We start from the raw sequence: 6,113 nt of genomic DNA on the forward strand, positions 1-6,113 counted from the left end.
CGGGGCGATACGTGCAGTGATTTTACGACGGGATTCAGATTGACGCTTGCGGGTGCGGAATTTCCGCGGTTCGAATCCGGGAAGAGACCTCATTTTTTTTTTCCTCTCTTTTTTTTTTTTTTTTTTTTATATTACCAATTTAATAATATGACTAATTGATAAATACATAGAAATATTCATTGGTGATCAAATATTAACAATGAAATACCAATTCCGCTTCAGATCCTTCTTTGTCCCCCCTGACCTGTACGGTGCCCTTTAGGCTAGAAAATAAAAAAATATATACATAAATCCGGGGCGTGTCTATAGGGGATGTTCCAGTAGCAGTTGCACCTAGACCGGGGTGCCTGAGGGGGCCCGAAGGTGCATGGTCGGGGGTCCTGCTACGGATTTTGCATTAGGACCCAGAAGCTTCCAGTTGAGTCACTTATAAGTTCTGTAGGGAATGCTGGGAGATTTCTGCTCCGAAGCTGGCAGAATTGTGAATGCAGCTCTGGAGTATGTAACAGGCTTTTTTAATTGACTACATGCGATTATCAACCTGCAGCACTCCAGCTGTTTCAAAACTACAATTCCCAGCATGCCTGAACAGCCTGCAGCTATTAGGGCATGCTGGGAGTTGTAGTTTTGCAACAGCTGGAGGGCTGAGCTGTCCGCGTGCATCAGGTCAACTCGGGAGAGGTCCTAGAGGTCGGCGGACCACCGATCAGATGATGAAAGGGGGTCAGAATGCGCTACTTGCCGTAGATTTGGAGCAAGCCCAGTGAAGGGGCGTGGCCTAACTTGATACATTTTGCAAGTTTGTATAACTTCCCGGAATGTCCATGATTTCCCAATTCCCTGAAGCGAAGAAATACGATCACACAGCGCGGCTTTTGTTTTTTTCCAAAGCTGCCAAATGTTACTTTGTGTCACACAATGTGTCTGTCCGAAATACCCCCCTTTAAGGGTTAGACTGCATATAGAAAAATAGGGGGGCAACTTAAAGGTTAAATGCAGTGACAACTGGTGCTTCCCTGAGAAAGGGGGGGGGGGTGGGGGTGATCGGTGGCTATGTTATCTGCGGGCAGGGGTGATATGCTTAGCAGGCAGGTCAGACAATAGTTTGCGCAGTGTGCACTGACACTCATTTCCTCTTTTTAGAAACTTTTCACGTCTTTAGGGTCACGGGGCTGTGGATTGTAACGCGTCAGGCTTATTATTGCTTCATCCTCTTTGTATTCGTGGACTCGGGTCACTCCCGGTCATTTCCTCACAAGTCTCAACAGAAACTCAGCAACAGACTGGAAGATAACGGAGTAAATGGTGTCAGGCCACGCCCACTGGTCCTTCCTCTACTGGATCTCCAGGCATCTCCAGCTTTTACCAGAAGTCGCCCTAATTGTATCCTCCTTCACCCGTCCCATAGTGATATATGGTTTTGGAAGGGTCTGCGATGAACTAAGGTGCCTGTCCTCAGGTCTGATATTAATATGGGAAGTCTGGTCTAGGGTCAAAACTTATTCAGAGTTCTGGTCTGGGGTCTAAAACTAGTTTAGAGTTCAGATCTGAGGTTATGCTATTGACACCGGGAGTCTGGTCTAGGGTCAAAACTTATTCAGGGGTCTGGTCTGGGTTCTAAGGCTACTTTCACACTAGCGTTTTAGTTTTCCGGTATTGAGATCCGTCATAGGGGCTCAATACCGGAAAAAAAAACGCTTACGTTTTGTCCCCATTCATTGTCAATAGGGACAAAACTGAACAGAACGGAATGCACCAAAATGCGTTCCATACCAGAGAGCAAACCGCAACATAGTTTGCTTTCTATCCTGGAATGCGGAGAAAGACGGATCCGGCATGACCCCCAATGCAAGTCAATGGGGATGGATCCGTTTTATCTGCCACAATAGAAAACCGATCCGTCCTCCATCGACTTTTAATAGAGTTCATCATGACGGATCTGTCTTGGCAATGTTAAAGATGATACAACCGGATCCGTTCATAACGGATGCAGACGGTTGTATTATCAGTAACGGAAGCGGTTTTGCTGAACCCTGCCGGATCCCGTAAAAACGCTAGTGTGAAAGTAGCCTAAAACTAGTTTAAGGTTCAGATGTGGGGTCTGATATTAATATGGGGAGTCTGGTCTACGGTCAAAACTTATTCAGAGGTCTGATCTGGGGTCTAAAACTAGTTTAGGGTTTATATCTGAGGTCTGATATTATAACGGGAAGTTTGGTCTAGGGTCAAAACTTATTCAGAGGTCTGGTCTGAGGTCTAAAACTAGTTTAGGGTTCAGATCTGAGGTCTGATATTGTAACGGTAAGTCTGGTCTAGGGTCAAAACTTATTCAGAAGTCTGGGGTCTAAAACTAGTTTAAGGTTCAGAAAGGGGTTCTCCGGGATTTTAATACTGATGACCTATCCTCAGGATAGGTTATCAATAATAAAAGCCCGAAGAACCCCTTTAATACAGGAAGTCTGGTCTAGGGTCAAAACGTCTTCAGGGGTCTGATCTGGGATCTAAAACTAGTTTAAGGTTCAGATCTGGGATCTGAATTTTATTTAGGCGCCTGTTCTGGTATTAATACAGAGAGTTTGGTCTGGGGTGTAAACCTAATTTCTCTAGTAATGAGCTGGGTAGCTCTGTGAGCAGGACAAGTTTAGGATGTAAAATAGAATCTATCCATTCACTGAAAGCAAGCAGAGATCCTGCAAATGCTGAGAAATTGAAACACAAATGATACTAGGGAGGTGCTGAACTTTTGTAAAGGGGATGCCCAGTTTAGAAACCCCATGTTCATACACCTTGTTAGTGAATTCTGGGTAATAGAGGGGAGTCCTCAGTTCTTGGCTAGAGCTTTTAGAAGGAGCGTCTATTGCTCTGGAGGACTCTCCGGTCCTGTTTTGAATAGACAACCCATTGATCTTAATGGATAGAGTGTAATACTTCATTTCTCCTCTAGTGGCGCTGCAGGGGAATTGAACACTTACCGTCAGGCTGCTCTACGCTGTGGGTTCGAGCAGACGGAGGCTTTGTGTTCAGCTTATGGTCGTGGAGCCAGTCTAGGGATTGTTCAGAGCAGAGATCCCCTTTAAGGTTTATTAGCATTGTACTTTGCCTTTAAGACTCTGCAGTAAGAGAGATAAAAGTTGGCGTAACAACAAGTTCAGGATGAAGACAATCGGAGACACGACATGACTGCGCTGGCAAGACAGGACCATAATGATAGCAGGAATGCTAAGATCCTTTTTGGCGGGAGACCAGGACTCCACCTGCCCCAGGAGACATGCAGAAGAAAACAGGGCCGAGAAACCATGTGCAGAACTCTGCACCTCCATTACTGCTGCAGTGGGCGTGAAGGCTGCAAGGATAGAAACAGTGCCCCCATAACAGAGCCGACTATAGTGCCCATGTAAGAGAGTCAGCCCAGTGCCCCCATAACAGAGCCGACTATAGTGCCCATGTAAGAGAGTCAGCCCAGTGCCCCCATAACAGAACTGACTATAGTGCCCATGTAAGAGAGTCAGCCCAGTGCCCCCATAACAGAGCCGACTATAGTGCCCATGTAAGAGAGTCAGCCCAGTGCCCCCATAACAGAACTGACTATAGTGCCCATGTAAGAGAGTCAGCCCAGTGCCCCCATAACAGAGCTGACTATAGTGCCCATGTAAAGAGTCAGCCCAGTGCCCCCATAACAGAGCTGACTATAGTGCCCATGTAAAGAGTCAGCCCTGTGCCCCCATAACAGAGCTGACTATAGTGCCCATGTAAAAGAGTCATCCCAGTGCCCCCATAACAGAGCTGACTATAGTGCCCATGTAAAGAGTCATCCCTGTGCCCCCATAACAGAGCTGACTATAGTGCCCATGTAAAGAGTCATCCCAGTGCCCCCATACCAGAGCTGACTATAGTGTCCATGTAAGAGTCAGCCCAGTGCCCCCATAACAGAGATGACTATAGTGCCCATGTAAGAGTCAGCCCAGTGCCCCCATAACAGAGCTGACTATAGTGCCCATGTAAAGAGTCATCCCTGTGCCCCCATAACAGAGCTGACTATAGTGCCCATGTAAAGAGTCATCCCAGTGCCCCCATAACAGAGCTGACTATAGTGCCCATGTAAGAGTCAGCCCAGTGCCCCCATAACAGAGATGACTATAGTGCCCATGTAAGAGTCATCCCTGTGCCCCCATAACAGAGATGACTATAGTGCCCATGTAAAAGAGTCAGCCCTGTGCCCCCATAACAGAGCTGACTATAGTGCCCATGTAAAGAGTCAGCCCAGTGCCCCCATAAAAGAGCTGACTATAGTGCCCATGTAAAGAGTCAGCCCAGTGCCCCCATAACAGAGCTGACTATAGTGCCCATGTAAAGAGTCATCCCTGTGCCCCCATAACAGAGCTGACTATAGTGCCCATGTAAAAGAGTCATCCCTGTGCCCCCATAACAGAGCTGACTATAGTGCCCATGTAAAGAGTCAGCCCAGTGCCCCCATAACAGAGCTGACTATAGTGCCCATGTAAAGAGTCAGCCCAGTGCCCCCATAACAGAGCTGACTATAGTGCCCATGTAAAGAGTCAGCCCAGTGCCCCATAACAGAGCTGACTATAGTGCCCATGTAAAAGAGTCAGCCCAGTGCCCCCATAACAGAGCTGACTATAGTGCCCATGTAAAAGAGTCATCCCAGTGCCCCCATAACAGAGCTGACTATAGTGCCCATGTAAAAGAGCCAGCCCAGTGCCCCCATAACAGAGCTGACTATAGTGCCCATGTAAAGAGTCAGCCCAGTGCCCCCATAACAGAACTGACTATAGTGCCCATGTAAGAGAGTCAGCCCAGTGCCCCCATAACAGAGCTGACTATAGTGCCCATGTAAAAGAGCCAGCCCAGTGCCCCCCATAACAGAGCTGACTATAGTGCCCATGTAAAGAGTCATCCCTGTGCCCCCATAACAGAGCTGACTATAGTGCCCATGTAAAAGAGTCAGCCCAGTGCCCCCATAACAGAGCTGACTATAGTGCCCATGTAAAAGAGTCATCCCAGTGCCCCCATAACAGAGCTGACTATAGTGCCCATGTAAAAGAGTCATCCCAGTGCCCCCATAACAGAGCTGACTATAGTGCCCATGTAAAAGAGCCAGCCCAGTGCCCCCATAACAGAGCTGACTATAGTGCCCATGTAAAGAGTCAGCCCTGTGCCCCCATAACAGAGATGACTATAGTGCCCATGTAAAGAGTCAGCCCAGTGCCCCCATAACAGAGATGACTATAGTGCCCATGTAAAGAGTCAGCCCAGTGCCCCCATAACAGAGCTGACTATAGTGCCCATGTAAAGAGTCAGCCCAGTGCCCCCATAACAGAGATGACTATAGTGCCCATGTAAGAGTCAGCCCAGTGCCCCCATAACAGAGCTGACTATAGTGCCCATGTAAAGAGTCATCCCAGTGCCCCCATAACAGAGCTGACTATAGTGCCCATGTAAAGAGTCATCCCAGTGCCCCCATAACAGAGATGACTATAGTGCCCATGTAAAGAGTCATCCCTGTGCCCCATAACAGAGCTGACTATAGTGCCCATGTAAAGAGTCATCCCAGTGCCCCCATAACAGAGCTGACTATAGTGCCCATGTAAAGAGTCATCCCTGTGCCCCCATAACAGAGCTGACTATAGTGCCCATGTAAAGAGTCAGCCCAGTGCCCCCATAACAGAGATGACTATAGTGCCCATGTAAGAGTCAGCCCAGTGCCCCCATAACAGAGCTGACTATAGTGCCCATGTAAAGAGTCAGCCCAGTGCCCCATAACAGAGCTGACTATAGTGCCCATGTAAAGAGTCAGCCCAGTGCCCCCATAACAGAGCTGACTATAGTGCCCATGTAAAGAGTCAGCCCAGTGCCCCATAACAGAGCTGACTATAGTGCCCATGTAAAAGAGTCAGCCCAGTGCCCCCATAACAGAGCTGACTATAGTGCCCATGTAAAAGAGTCATCCCAGTGCCCCCATAACAGAGCTGACTATAGTGCCCATGTAAAAGAGCCAGCCCAGTGCCCCCATAACAGAGCTGACTATAGTGCCCATGTAAAGAGTCAGCCCAGTGCCCCCATAACAGAGCTGACTATAGTGCCCATGTAAAGAG

This window comes from Bufo bufo, chromosome 3 (assembly GCF_905171765.1).
Source record: "Bufo bufo chromosome 3, aBufBuf1.1, whole genome shotgun sequence".
In the NCBI taxonomy this organism is placed as follows: Eukaryota; Metazoa; Chordata; class Amphibia; order Anura; family Bufonidae; genus Bufo; species Bufo bufo.